Here is a 16,481-nt window from a genome sequence, read left to right as displayed (position 1 = left end):
CTATCACAGTCACTAGAGAGCAGATGATGCCAGAAGGCTACTTAAAGGACTGTGCTATCCCTCTTTTGAAGCCGGACAGCTGGCTTGAAGGCCTGGTGTTATCCATGAAGCATATTTCAACAAATCTTAAAAAACAGGGCATTACTTTGGAAGACTTACTGGGTGTACAGTTTTTTTGTATTTGAATGCACTTAAAAAATTACCATTGTTTTTGATTGAATAAAGTTTTAAGTTTTCTATTTCTACATTGATCTATTAAATTAAAAGTTGCCATTGGCATCTAATCAATTTAATAGCACAGTGGTTTCCATTTATTGCACTGTACTGAAGCCTGACAAAAATAGAAGCTGGGACAATTTGTACAGTCCCAAAACACAGTGACTCAAATATATTAATAACTGACAGACATTTCTGGCTCGACTACTTGTACATACGCTGGATATCCTCTAATCTATGGCGTTACTGGGTTATTTAAACTATTTTAAAATGAATATTTGGAAGTATTTTTCTAATTAAGATAAGAGTTAAAATAAAATTTGTAATTGATAATCCTGAACTTTTACATGTGCTGGAAAGCCTCTTGTGTAGTGGGTTTCCACATTATATGAAGTTTAATCGGTTGGTTACCCAAGAGCACTACAAAAACATTAATGAAAATTTGCCAGTCTTTTATTTTTGGTTTAGTCAGTTCAACTTAAATTGATATATTTGTGTGTTAATTAACTGCAGGTGTTTAACTAATATAATTGGCAAGAAAGCAAATGTATGAAAACTTAAATTACTTACTTTAGTAAATCTGCTAGAAGTTAACAGAAAGAATGCAGAATTTTAGGTTTCTTTGCCTTGTTTGTACATTTCTTATAAAGATAATAATCAAGAGTAGATAACCGGGATTGAGTTACGTGGAACCATTCTAGATTTACACATGTGTTTCTGTTTTTATGATGTTGATTTTTGCAGTGTTAAACATTGATTGTGGAAAAGACAATAGATAATGTTTTCACAACTGTTTGGTGCCAAATATATTTTTAATCCTTTCAGGTAGGAGGACATTCCAAAGATGACCCTTTCTGACTTTCCACATAATAGAGCAATTTATTTTTAGAAATTATGGCTTCATGAACTCTCCTGTTTAGGTCCAGTCTGCTGTTAAGCTGAGGTGATTCCATCATACTAACATTCATTCACAATTACAATCAAAAAACAACTGGGCACTTTCTGGTAAACAATTTCTTTTTTTTTCAAGGCACCTACCCTAAGCACTTTAATATTGAAGGTTTCACTAAAAAGGTATGTTGTATACTGGTGCAGGCAGGCTCCCTGTTAGTTTTGTCACTGAGTGAATTTTATTTGTCCCTTTAATTGCGATATGCCTATGTAACCCAACAGACAATCTGCACAAAAAAAAACTATTAAAACTAAAGATAACTATTAAAGTACTTCAAATATTTACTGAAATTTTTAGATTAGATTACCGTAGATAATTTTTGTTAATCCCTAGGGAAAATTCACATGCATACAGCAGCAGAGACAGAAAAACTAGGATACAGACTCACAGGACAAATAATACAGTCGATCAATCAATCTATATTTAAATAAAAATAAATAAATATTGTTTTTTATATTGTTCAGAAATTTCAAAATGGTATTTCAAAATAAATTTAATGAGTGCCCTGGAAGGAAGCATTGAAATGCCGGATAGCACCGAAGACCCCCAGAGGCGCTTCATAACACAAGCATGGTGGAATAAGCCTATGCCTAAAAGTGTTTCAAGAGAACACCTTCTGAAAGGGATGGAAGGGATTTTTCATGATGGCATCCAATTTTGCCTCCATCCTCTTTTCTACCTTTTGCATGGCTGCACTTGGGTCCCAATCTGGGGTGGTTTGTCATGTGATGTGTAATCAGCGCATCCTCCCAACCTCCTCCTCTTTTCTACAACAGCTTCCAGTGTGTCCATTGTTCATCCTATGATGGTGCAGGGTTTCCTAATAAGTTCTTTCAGGCATTGTGCTTCTTTTGAACTTTCTTCCCCAGGAGACTGCAACATAAAACACCACATTGGCTAGTATGGACTGGTAGAACATTTCCAGCAGCTTAAAAAAGCTCGAGTCCCCTTAGCAAGTGCAGTCTGCTCTGGTCTTTTTTATACAGCGCCACTGTGTTGTCATTCCAGTCCAATTTGTTATTTATTTGGACCCCTAGGGACTTGCAGCTCTGCACCACTTTCACATCCTCCCCCTGAATGGTTTTTGGTCTCAGAGGCTCCTTGGCAAGCCTAAAGTCCACCACCAGCTCTTTTGTCTTGCTGATGTTGAGTTGCAAGTTGTTGTTCCTGCACCACAAGAAAAAGTCCTCCACAACCTTCCTGTACTCTGATTTGTCTCTATTATTAATGCAGCCTACGATGGACGAGTCAACTGAAACTTTCTGTAGATGGCAAGCGCTGGTATTGTGCTGGAAATCTGTTGTGTAGAGAGTGAACAGGAAAGGAGACAGCAGACAGTTCCTTGAGGTGCTCCTGTATTACATACCAACATTTCTGACACACAGTCATTCAGTCTCACAAACTGCTGTCTGTTTGTCAGGCAGCCCATAATCCAGGAGATGTTTGCTAAATGTGACATTTTAGTAAGTGGCATATCTCTTATCTGGCTGATTGTCTCACAGAAATGTGTGCAATGTATGTAGTTACATGTGCTTTGTTACTCTTTATTGCATAGTCTTCCTGCATCTCAACACAAGCACTCCTGTTTTTCTGCAACAGTTTTAATTTTCAATTGATGACAATCTAGGAGACTTGATATGATATGTACAGAATGATTTCTCATTGTTATCAATTGTATGCTCAGCCATACTTCTTATTAAAGAAATACTCCACCCAAAAATATTTTTTATGTTACTTACCCCCATGTAGCAAAAACATTTTAATCTCACATTTTTGTGGAGGAAGGACATAACAAAGATTCTAATAGAATGGAACTGTGATGCTCTGTGCCTTGGACTAGACAAGGTTTCATGGCTGAATCCCTTTACCTGGGGCTAATTAGTGTGCAACCCCTTGTGTCTGAGGAATTTGAGGGGTCGGTGCTAATTAGCTTCAAGGGTTAAAAAGGTGGGATGAATGCTGAAAGGAAGGAACAAGTGGAGCAGTAGCAAGAGGAAAGTACAGAGAGAGGAGGATGGAGTGTGGAGCACAAGTGATGGAGTTGATGTCAAGGAGCTGTGGTCATAGATGGGATCCAGAGCTATTGATTGATTCTGGAAGAGCAGATCGAAGACACAGCTGGAGGGAGGCTTAGTTCGGGAAGGTATGGAGGCAATGCAGTGATGAGAGCTGTGTGTGAATTTTGCTGAGGACTTTGGGCGTCATTTCAGCAGCAGCATTATAAGCATGTGCAAGGCTGTTACACTTGGCTTTGGTTTGAAGGAAAAGAGAACTTTTTGTGTTGCATTGTCTTTTAAAAGCAAACCTCCTGTTGGTGATTCTCCCTGATGCTGCTCTTATGTTTTACCTAATGGGAATTTATGACTTTAAAATTACTTATTTATTTACACTGCACATGTGCACTTTAATAAAGGTCACAGTTTGGACACTGAGCAACTCTCTTTGTCTCTTCACTTGTCACTGGTACAGCCTGGTCATGACTATCAATGTTTCGGATACACGAAGGGGACCATGACTGTGGGTATGGGGTATTAGAGGGCCCTAATAGTGACCAACACTGGCAAATGATGTGAAACACGTCCATGGGAGGTAAAAAAGAAGAGAAATTTGCACATACTTATGTTCCATAGTCCTCATGTCTGTTATTCATTTGTATGCTCAAAATGTTCAAAATGCATTCATTGTTTGCCATTTTATTAGAATCTTTGTTATGCACTTTCTTCACAAACACATGAGATTAAAAATGTTTCTTTGCCACCTTTCCAAAATACATTGCATAAGCAATATATTAAAAAAATATAATTTATGGGTGGAGTATTCATTTAATTTACTGTTTAATTTCCTATATTGAAGTATTTTTTAACTTTCCATTAACAAGCACGGAGCACAGCAAACATTCACAATGATAGTATTGTTAAACATAAGCCATATGATATTGAACAGAACAGAACACCGTGTAATATATACATAGAAGGAGGAGGAGCTTGGAAGCATGCACTGATACAGCACGTTGCCACACTCACCACAAAATGAACCACCTCAGGATCCCATATTAGGACCTGAGCGCAGACGTGCAACAGGTGACACCTCAGCGCCACACTAGTTCAAATGGAATGGAAGTGTCTGAGGTTTTTTACGATGGCTGGAGTGCCGATCCTGCCACCAACCACCGAGTTTTCCCTGCCAGTATGTCCACCTGGATACAGGTTAATGTCATACACAGGACGGAGCAATTGCAGGTTAAGGGACCTGCTTAAAGTCCCAATGAAGTGGAATCACTTCTGGCATTTACAGGATTTGATATATACATAGAAATAAATATGAATGAGTTCTTAAAGGGCTGTGGCAGTGTGCATTTGCAAAGATATAAAAGGTAAAGTTTATTTCCACACTGAAAGAAATGGAGGAATGTTTGTTTTTTTCTTTAGTATGGAAATAATGTCTGGCTATTTTCTTTTTCATTTTTCGGATGCACACTGACGCTGCCCTTCTTTAACACCATCAGATTTTATTTGCCCTCTATGATATGTTTTGAAACATTTTCCTCTGCTGCGTACCGCTCTTGTTCCTTTCACGCTTGATTCTCTACATTTCTCTCTCACCTGATGATGGCTATACACCTAAAGGGATGTGTTCCTTTTTTCTATCTTTTTTCCAAATGTAAATATATCAGCAGACGTTTAATATGGCTAATCACTTTACATACAAGTTCTGCAATGGGCTGGCATCACAGCAAGGGCTGACTCCTGCCTTGAGCATGATGCTGCTGGAATAGACAATGGCCCCTTCATTTCTAAATTAAATGAAGTGAGTTTTGGAATGCTATATTGTCTGATTCATAATTGTAAAATTGCAGGCAAAACACATTTTTGGGGATCATCACACATTGCTAGAAATAATGGACAGCACTATAGTGTCTTATCTGAGTGTCTGTGGTCAAGCAATATGAGAAACAAACCCAATGGTGCATTATTGTGAATTGAAAATATTGCTACTGAATTTGCAAAAGGTTTTCTAGTTGAATGGTGCTTTTGTTTTTCAGTTTTTCATTGTGAAACTTCTTCTTTTTAAGAGAACCTTTTATAACATAATATCCTTTAAAATACTGACACAAGTACACATATTTCTTCATAGTCCTAGGTTCAATGGCAGCTACAATAACACCACTTTTTAAAGAAGGGTTCAACAGTGAAAGATATATTTTGTGGCTTTCTCTGCAGAATGAAGGCTTTGTGTGGCTCAGTGCACACATACTTGTGCAAGGAAAATAATACAAAGGAGTAAACACATTCATGAAGCAAACACAAACAAGATTCTCACTTATTCCGTCTAAACAGTATTTTAGTGCCTCTAAATAGATATGGTGACCTGTCAAATTGTCCTGCTGAACGCTTTACTAAAAACATCCATATCTTACCTTTTTGTTTCTGTTTGTTGTCTCTAGTTCTTATTGCGTATCCTTTGTGACTCAAGACACTTTGGTTTGCTGCTTGCAGACTATTTTCATTTCTCCCAAGAGAACACACAAGGTTTGTGACTCATTATAATGGGTTACTCCAAGCTGCCTCAAGTTGCCTGGCCATGTTCCTTTCTAGTACTGCCAGTCGTCACTGCAAGTTCCAGCCATAATCCCCATTTGGGGGTGTAAGAAGGGGAAACTCATTGTGCAGCTTCAGTGCCCAAAAGATGCAGTCCGACCCAGCACCACCATTTAATTTCCTACTGCCTATTCAAGATTTGGGGCTCATACTCCTCATAAAGGGACAAATGTTCCCTTGTAGGTGTAGGGCCTTGTTGCCCACGTTGGCTTCTATGAGAGTTTGCCTCTTCTGGCTTCCTACTGTTGATATACCCTGACCTGACCCAGCTTTCCCTGATACTGATAATATAAATGTGGAATTCTCAATAAATGTTGAATTTCATGAGTATTCACTTACCTACATTCTTTACTTTTTTTTTTATAAAAAGAGGTAATTTTCATAGGAATTTGCAGAGATACCACAGCATTTAGTTTGAATAAGGAATATTTTGTAGCACTGTTTTGATAACTAATAGGAGGAGAATAGAGTAGATTTTTGCTGACTTGTATTTTCCCAGGGTTATAACAACATCTTTTTCACACAGGCAGAGCAATTTTGCTTACTTTCATTCTTATTCTATAAGGCTTACTGAAATTAAATATTTTTGACACTTGTTTCCCCATACCTCTCACAAACAAAAACTTAACAAATACATCAACTCAAATTGATTAATATACATAAGCCTGGTCTGCAACAGAATTAGAATCTTGTAGTAGTTCTTTATAGTTCCTGCTCTGTGCCCCAGTAAATACAAACTATCGTCAATACACAAAGAATCCAATTGCCCAATGTACGAAGCACTTTAAGATAGATGAGCTCTTATCTGTTGCACCACTTTCTTGCACCCTCTCAAACATACATAGTATTTAATGTATTTAATAAAACATTTACAGACTTGTACATAGATAATGTCTTTTCATCCTATGAGCAATTAAGCTTAAAATTTAACTTCTCATCAACACAATTTTTCCACTATTTTCAAGCTAGAAACTTTGCTAAACAGAACCTGCCCATTTTTCCTCACCTTCCACCTATTTCTATTCCAGAAGAAATACTGATCAATCTTGAAGGCTCAGAGAGCATCTCTACAATTTATAAAAACATTTTAAAGTCCCTTCATTTCAAGGATCCCAGAGTACAACGGGGAAAGAATCCATCCATCCAACATCCAACATGCTATATCCTACCTAACACAGGGTCACGGGGGTCTGCTGGAGCCAATCCCAGCCAACACAGGGCGCAAGACAGGGACAAATCCTGGGCAGGGTGCCAGCCCACCCCAGGGGAAAGAATCTTTCACTTAATATTTCAGAAAAGGAGTGGAAGACAGTCAGACACAGAATCAAATTAATAAATGGATGATAATAATATTGTGTTTGACCAGCTCCATAGCCACATGAATGACAGAAACAAACTGATGTGCACATATTTGGTGACTATTTGATCAATTCTTAGAGCAGATAAAGCCATTTTTGTTGAAATGGTGGCATGTAACTTAAGTCCAAAACCTCTGTCTTTTCCTGTTCAGTAAAACAAGATCTGTGCGGATGAACAGCAAATAAAAATGTAATTGCTCTCTCTCTCTCTCTCTGTCTCTGCCAGTGTACAGTTAAAATTTGGAGGTATTGGAGTGGACGTTTTTACTGTCTTCTCAATGCTGTTCTTATTTAGTCATCTTTTATAAAACGCAAAAGGGGCAGTGACTTTATTATAACCCCGAATCATAGGTGGAAAAAACAATTATGTAATTGAATGTGTACACCTAACAAAAGCCTTGTTAGTTTTAACTAAATATTGTTGTCACTCTGGGAAAGAGAAGTTTTTCAAATTGCTCCAATTTTCTTTATTTCCTTTATTTATTAATTGTTTCCAACTTTTGTTCTTTGGTGCTTTGAATGGTAATTACATATTATTATATTATTAGCAATTGTGTTTTTTTAGTGTAGGTAATTGTTTCTTTCTTTTTGTTTTTTTCTTAAGGTCAATTGATTCTGTGCAGATAGTTTCTATAATTGAGTGATCCCTTCAGGCGCTGTGATTGTTTGTGTAGTGACACTGTAAGATTGGTGCAGAAATATAATTAAGAATGACTATGAAATTAAACTTAAGTCGTTAAACAAAGCAAATGTCAAACCAGAACAAAAGCCTACTGGCCATCAAGCCAAAGTGAAGTTCAAGAATCAGATGTCTAATAATCAAAAGCTAGAATTGTTTGCCAGAGTAGTCCCAAAAACAATCACACAGTTTTCACCAGATATCCACAATCTTGAACGGTGATGACTATGGAGTGTCTGCTTATAAACTGTTGTGCTGATAATGTCACTTAGCATGACTTCTGGTGACATGCCTGTAGCAACACTAACTTGCGTCTTAGTGAGGGATAATCAAAATGGCAAAATACATGAGAAAAAGGGGGTTGTTGGAAAAATAACAAAATGATACACAATTTCAGCTATAAGAAAATGATCTGAAATTAGGAAAATTATGTAAAATTCACACTTTCATGTTTAAAACAAAAACTATCACTAAATGCATTAAAGGAAATCAACAGAAAAAACTGAAAATAAAAACAAATCATTGTTTGGGCCACAGTTACCTAAATATTATTTAAATTACTTGTTGCCACAGTTATTTTGCTGTGGCATTAGCTCTAGTAGAAATGCTCTTTGGTACTCTCTTTTTGTTTTCTGTAAAGGTTTACTTTTCTGGTATTTGTTTCCCAGCTTTGACTTATTTAAAATTATGATTTAGTGAGGTGGTTTTCAAATGATACTTATGGGGATATTCTGCAGCTTCAAGTTTTTATATCAACCAGTTTCGTAATCAGTAGTGTGATTTTTTACATGTATGAGACATTTAGAAATACTTGTATTTTTGCAATAGCTTTAAATACTCACTTTTGTTTTTTTTACCTTGTGGGACATGGCCGGCCTGTCATCCTGGCCAATACCCCCAGGCCGCCAGATGGAGCTCTCCCTGCGGCATGGAAGTGCCCCGAACACCAGCAGGGAATCATGGACGATGGAGTTTTCCTTTACAGCCTTGCTGGATACCACAGGGGCCAACAGATGACGCTGCAGGGAGGCCCAGAGAGTTGTTTGTGCCCTATAACCCGGAAGTACGTTGTAGGCAAGGCAACAAAGGAAATGACGTGTTTCATGGGATGAAGAAAAGGACTTTTTATCTGACCCAGAAGTGATAAGGAATCATATGGACTGTAGGGTTGGAACCACTTCCGGGTCAGGGAATATAAAAGGACGATGGGAAATCCTAGACACTGAGCTGAGCTGGGTGGAAGGGTGGCAACGCGTCTGGGAGTGAGGAGGATTATTGATTTATTGATTGTTTATTGTGTTTATTTGAATATTGTGGAGAAAAGGGTGCTTTGTGCACGTTTTGTCCTAATAAATATAATATTTGCACTTTTACTCTATGTCTGATGTTTGGTCTGAGGGTTCAAGGGGTCACGGGGACCCTAAATCTGTCACAACCTATTAAAGGAATCTTCCCCCCAAAAATGACATTTTTTAATACAGTAATCCCTCCTCCATCACGGGGGTTGCGTTCCAGAGCCACCTCCGAAATAAGAAAATCCGCGAAGTAGAAACCATATGTTTATATGGTTATTTTTATATTGTCATGCTTGGGTCACAGATTTGCGCAGAAACACAGGAGGTTGTAGAGAGACAGGAACATTATTCAAACACTGCAAACAAACATTTGTCTCTTTTTCAAAAGTTTAAACTGTGCTCCATGACAAGACAGAGATGACAGTTCTGTCTCACAATTAAAAGAATGCAAACATATCTTCCTCTTCAAAGGAGTGCCCGTCAGGAGTATATAAAGTCACAGAGATAAAGAAAAGCAAACAAATCAATAGGGCTGTTTGGCTTTTAAGTATGCGAAGCACCGCGGCACAAAGCTGTTGAAGGTGGCAGCTCACACCCCCTCCGTCAGGAGCAGAGAGAGAGAGAGAGAGAGAGAGATAGAGTTTGTTTTTCAAGCAAAAATCAATACGTGCCCTTCGAGCTTTTAAGTATGTGAAGCACCGTGCAGCATGTCATTTCAGGAAGCAGCTGCACAAAAGATAGCAACGTGAAGATAATCTTTCAGCATTTTTAGACGAGCGTCCGTATCGTCTAGGTGTGCGAACAGCCCCCCTGCTCAATCCCCCTACGTCAGGATCAGAGAAAGTCAGCGCAAGAGAGACAGAGAAAAGTAAGTTGGGTAGCTTCTCAGCCATCTGCCAATAGCGTCCCTTGTATGAAATCAACTGGGCAAACCAACTGAGGAAGCATGTACCAGAAATTAAAAGACCTATTGTCCGCAGAAATCCGCGAACCAGCAAAAAATCCGCAATATATATTTAAATATGCTTACATATAAAATCCGCGATGGAGTGAAGCCGCGAAACGCGAAGCGCGATATAGCGAGGGATTACTGTATATTACTTTCCCCATATAGTTTGTAATGGTGGCAGAGGAACATTTTTCATCTTGTATTTATGGAGAAAGTACATACTATAACTGTTAATCAACACTAAAACATTCCTGACTTAGATCAGTTCTTGTTTTTCCTAGTGACTTGGGTTTTGTTGGTGGTCACTGCAAAGCACAACTTTAGAGGAAATTGTATTCTTTTGAATTCAAACAGGTAATTACTAGGAATAATGGTAATTTTGGGTATAAATAAAATTTCATCCAGTAGCACATCCTGGAAAAATAGTAGCTTCAATTAGATTTTAATGTAACACTTTAATCTTTAATTATGTACTGTTACAAAGTTTTGTAGTGTTTAGATCAAAAGCAGTACACACTGAATCCTGGCTTATGTTAATTTATTACATGTAGCATTCACATTTACAGACTGCACATTTAGTTGGCCAAGGGAGTGAATTGCACAGAAAAGAACTGGTGAAAAAAGAAATAATATCATGAACGATGTACTAAGGTCCACCACCTCTATGTTCTGTCAATTGGGGAATTCTTTACTGAGCTACCCTAGTGTATGAACTGACCAAGGCATGTTGTCACTCCTAGTTTGTGTTATACGATGGACTTGAAGTGGTTTGGTTGTACCAGCACTTCCCTGTTTATGTTTTGGAGCATATTACAATCTAAACTTGAAGGGGCACCTCAGGTCTCTGCAATATTGCATGCATTTTACCACCACGGGTTCCTGCCTCAACCCTGTTCTTTGAATTATGTATATAAGCATGCTTGACAATTCAATCCATGTATGTGTTTTATAACGCACCATGAGGAAAAAGAAGAATCCAACAGAATAGGGAGCACTGCATGTACCTAAGGAGACCACTTGCTAACCACATATTCTTTAAGTTTTGTTTAACTTCTCTTCATCCACTTCTGTAGGACAGACTGGTATTATTAATTTTGTCAGACTGGAACCCGAGTCCTGCTTAGAAAACTGTTGCCAGGCACTCTTATCGCCAGTTAAAAGTCTTAGTTTGCCTGAGTGGGCCTCACTTTGGGATATAGCATCTACAGCCTTATCTGATAAGATGATTGATACTAGACCATGTAACAGTCTGGGACATTTCTCTCTAAGGTGTGAAATGGACTCAAGTTCTGAACAAATGGCCATAAAAGATAAGTAACACCAATGAACAGATCTTTGCACCAACCAAGACGACAAGCTCATGTGCAACCAAGAAGCCAATGACATGACTTCCATTCCATCCATCCATCCATTATCCAACCTGCTATATCCTAACTACAGGTTCACGGGGGTCTGCTGGAGCCAATCCCAGCCAACACAGGGAGCAAGGCGACTTCCATTCCCCCTATAAAAATCCTTGTAACACCCTAAATAATTTATTTTCTCTCACTACACTACAGCTTGACATGGCCATAATTTGGTTTCCCTTGGCCAGAACCAATAGCTGATAGGGTGTGGCTGCAACAGAGGTCAAAGCAATCTTTTTACTCCAGAAGGCAACCGTGCTGAACTGAAAAGGTGGCATGCTCATCTTTGTTGGAGTTTGGATAAGGTTGCCATTAGGAGGGACACAGAGGACAGGAGCAAGAGAGAGAGACTGTATATAAACCATGTGTTCACCTTGCTAATGACGGTCAATGTGTGATCACCAGATTACTTAGTAGGTGTAACTTTGCTAACATCCATGGATGCTTTGTGTAAAACAGTCACAGAGAAGACTTCAATACCGCCCACAACCAGAAGGTGTGACCAAAAGCGAAGAAGAAGAACTCCTTAACAAAGAAAAGAAAGCGCACTGAAAAGTTCTTCCATGTGTCTGGAGAAAGCTGACCAGGAAAGGAACTAAGCATTGCTCACCTCAAACCATATGTATACTTTGATTCCATTAACTATTAACTGTTATATAATAAATATGACAAATCCAGCTAATGTACTTTGATATTGGTGTAACTATAACTAAAGATAATAACTTTGTGAAGGGTAGGTTCTAGCTATTATAAGTTTCTCACCCTAAATCCAAAAGGAAAGTGCAAAGCAGCACCTCACACATGTACACATGTACTCAAACGCACACACTCTGAGACAGAGAACTCGGTGTGGTGGGGATTGCTCCCTGAGCCAGGGCAAATGCTAGCTGCTCTGAGCAAATGAATGCCACTTACATGCAATAGAAACTTCAGAACCAGAGAGAGAACTTATCCATCTTCACCTCATGAATTGAAAATTCAGGACTCATAAGTCCTTTTCCTATAAGAGAGGAAAATTCTATCTAAGCCAAGAGATAAAGTTGAAAAGTTACGTGAAAAAAGTTAAATCAAGCTTTTATTACTTTATATTTTGTGTTGTTTGTATATTTTTGTCAATACATAACTATATACATATATGTCTATACTGTATCAATTTTCTAATATCAGTTTGCTGTCATCGACACATCTATGAATTCTGTATCATATCAAAGTGTGCTTGAGAAAAATGTGAGGCTATCTGTGTAAAACCTGAAGCTGAACCAGAAATGAACCTTTCACCACCATAATGATCTAAAGCACAATAGCAAATCCACCAAGAAAACAGAGGGTTATGGACTGGCCTAGTGAAAACCCTGATTTTAATCAATTTTGAAATGCTGTGGGAGATTTTAAAATGGACAGTAAATTGAAGAAACCCCACAAACATCTTGCAAATGAAGGAATTTTTCATGGAAGAGTGGTCTAAACGTTCAACAGGTCAATGTTCGAGACTGGTGGGTACACAGGCAAAATGCTTGCAAGAAACCATTTCTGCTACTGGAGATAATACCAGCTTCTGTAGTCAAGGGTGTATTTACTTTTTCTCCAGTAGACTATTACATCTATTGATATTTTGTTGAATACGTGATTGAAAAGACATGTTATCTTGTGTTTTTACTCAAGTGTCTGTAAGTACAGTAGGCATGAAGATCTACTGTTTGCCTTTTCAAATATGTTTTAAAAAGTATTCATGGGATGTACTTACTTTTTCAAATGACTATATTTTAATACCTCTTGCTGATTCCTTTAAAGTTTACTGGGCCACAACCCCACTCCCTAGGCTGAAAACCACTAGTCCAGTTTATTCAACCCATTACAATGATCCATGGACCTTTATGTGAACAATGATGTATTCCATTACACAAGTATATTATTTGATTTTTTCATATGGGCATTAACACATTTGTTTGTTTTACATTAATTAAGTATTCTTTAATCATCTGAGAGTGCCAGCACCCATAAAACTAAATGCAGTTTAAAAAGCAAAATGCAAAAAGAATACAGAAACTTCTGCTCCAAATAATAATTCACCTGAACCCTCTTCTTTCTGAAACAGTCTTCTCGTGGTCCAGTAGGCATATCCAAAGCCCAACATTCACTACATCACTACTGTCATTCTTACTTTCAAAAGAGGCCGCGACTTCCTCTGTTTTGGAGGGTTTTTCATAAAATTAGTTATCCAAACTTCACACTAAAGCCCAACAGTTTACTGAATAGCTCATTCTTCCGTTCTTCTCTGGCAGATATGATAAAACAGTCATCTTCCATTGTCTCTCTTCTAATGGTCACTGATTTTTATTTTGTTTTAATTTTTTTTTTGAGAAGAGGTTTTTGTTTTTCTTTTGATGAGTCCTTTATTTTATGATATCATTTAAAATTCAGGTGCATAACTGGCCAATTCAAGGCTTTGTTCATACCATGTTATTCCCGTTAACTAAAACTAAAGCGACATCCGTCGTTAACGAAAAAAATAACAATTTCCTTAACTAAAACTAAAATAAAAACGATAAAATGTCTGAAAACTATAAAGAAATGAAAATTGGAAAATAAAAATTAAACTTTTTTGACATTCTTTTTTTGATCTTCATTACACTAGTCTTTGTGCATAATGTACACGCGATCGTGAAGGGTCCGTGTACTTTTTGGTATTTGAAATTTCATTTTAGAAGCAAAAATGAAAAAACGAAAATGAAAGGAATTTTCAGATTTTGATTTTTGATCAAAGAATGAAATGAGGGAAAATAAGGTATTTTTTAATTCTGTGGTAACAAATAGCAGTGATAAACTTAAAATTACACATACTTTTCTCGATTTATTTGCGATTCAAATAATGAAAGTGTAATAGCTCAAAAACAACAAAACAGACACATTTTCGGTACTTCTTCTTCTGCGCGATTTTTGACGACACGTACAAACAGTCCTCCTCCTCACAACACATCAACCGATGGCCTTGAAGGCACTGCATCAGCAGAGGATGGATCATTACGTTGTTTTTTCGCAACAGTAAAAGAGTGACACTCCGGGACGAGGACATAAGTGCAGAAAAAGTCGCATCTTTCAGGCAGAAATACAAGCTTTGCAAACTTTGCTTAATTGATGTGGCAGTTCTTTTATGAACGTTATTGTTATTACTTACTGTGAAGCAGCTAAAATTTGTTAGTTAACGCGGTGTTTAGTTATCTACGTTTATACTCCTACATGTAATTGAAAAAAAATCGTTATTTGTTTGTGGCTGTCGTCTTTTTTGTCCTTCTTGTTTCTTAACCTAATTTAGAACTTAGACTTTCAAATATTTATGCCATCTTTGCTTTTGTTTCTATTGTATTCCTTTAACTATTTTGTATTCCTCTGTTTGTGAATCACTTTGCGCATTAGAAAGATGCTCATATAAATACAGTACATAATAATAATATTATTATTATTACAATTACACTGTGCCATGAGTTCTGGATTGATTGCTAGCCTGGTTAGTGTTTGTTTGGAGTTTGCATGTTCTCCCCATGTGTATGTGGACAGAGTGTGTGTAACTTCATGTATTGCTTTAATAGCTGAATATTAGAAATGGCCATTAAGCTCTGTCATTTGTCAAAATGTGCTTGTTGCTACATGTGTTGTTAAATTGCATCCTATCAGTTTAGACTCACAGTGAGCATTTTGCATTTTACTTTTTAAGTGAATACTGCTAAAACAAATGTTTAGTATTTAATGTAAATGATAATCTTGTTGAAATGTAGTGTATACATAGAAAAACTTTAATCTCTGTTTCTGCTATTATTGTCATTAACACAATTCAAATAGTGACTTCAACAGTGTTTCAAAAAATAAGCAAGGTACGAGCAAGTTTTGAAATGAGTACATGACAAATAGTCTGCATCAGGGGATATTAGAAAAAATACGAGTATTTGTGTGTGGAATTCTTACGGCTCGCAAAGGGAACCTCAAAAATATGCAGGTTAATGTAACAAATGACATTGGAGCACTCTTGTTATTTGATTTTTGTGTTTGTTGATTATATTGGATGCCTTATACTGTCAAAATATCATAAGAAAATTGAGTTCTGTCACAGACAGTACAATTGCATATATTAAGTTGATAGATACAATATAAATTATATACAATTTAACACCTATAATAATGTCCATATGGACATTTTTGGTGTGAGTAAAACTAAAAGTTAATTATTAAAAGAACTAAAACGAAACACAAAAACTTAAATCTAGAAAGATACTGCAAGACACAATAAGTACCAGAGAATTACGTTTTTGTTTTACATGGGCTAGTTACTGGGAGGAAACAATGTGTTCTGACTGTAATTACCAGCCTCTGTTCTTTAAACTACATGCGTCAACCTCTCTCTGTCAAAAGTACCAATTCTCTACCAAAATCTTTAAGTAGATTTTACTCTGTGGGTAAATGGTAAAAGTCTCATAGTATTATAGTGGTACTGATGAATGAATGTTAACATTGTCTGGCATTTTAAGCTATGCTACCTTTTTCAATGTTTGCATACAATGTAAAAATGGTGTTTCTAATCCATGCCCTATTGACAGATCCAAAGGGAAAAAACTCTTCACCAGGCTCAGCCTTGCACTTTGGCAATAGACTGAGGTATGGTAGCAGATTTGGGAAAAAAAATATGTTGTTCACTTTCAAAGGTTCATTAAATTTTCTAAGAGAACCTTGTTTAAGTAAGTGTGCAAACCAGCATAATTTTGGTTGTTGTAATCTTGATTTTGGCAGCATGGAGCACTATGATTCTACTTGCTAAATTCTTTGAAAACTGATTTTTTTTTTGTCGTCTTAATGTCTTGTTAAGCAAGAGACAATGCAATGTAAAATTATCATAAATCCTTTATTAGTCATCTGTTTGTCAACCTTTTAACTCCTTAACCTGCAATTGCTCCATCTTGGGTATGACATTAATCTTCACCCAGCCCTGCAAGCAGGCCCACCAACCTGCAGGGAAAAATCTGGGGGTTGGTTGCAGAA

This window comes from Erpetoichthys calabaricus, chromosome 4 (assembly GCF_900747795.2).
Source record: "Erpetoichthys calabaricus chromosome 4, fErpCal1.3, whole genome shotgun sequence".
Classification (NCBI taxonomy): Eukaryota; Metazoa; Chordata; class Cladistia; order Polypteriformes; family Polypteridae; genus Erpetoichthys; species Erpetoichthys calabaricus.
This window is presented reverse-complemented; position numbering follows the sequence as displayed.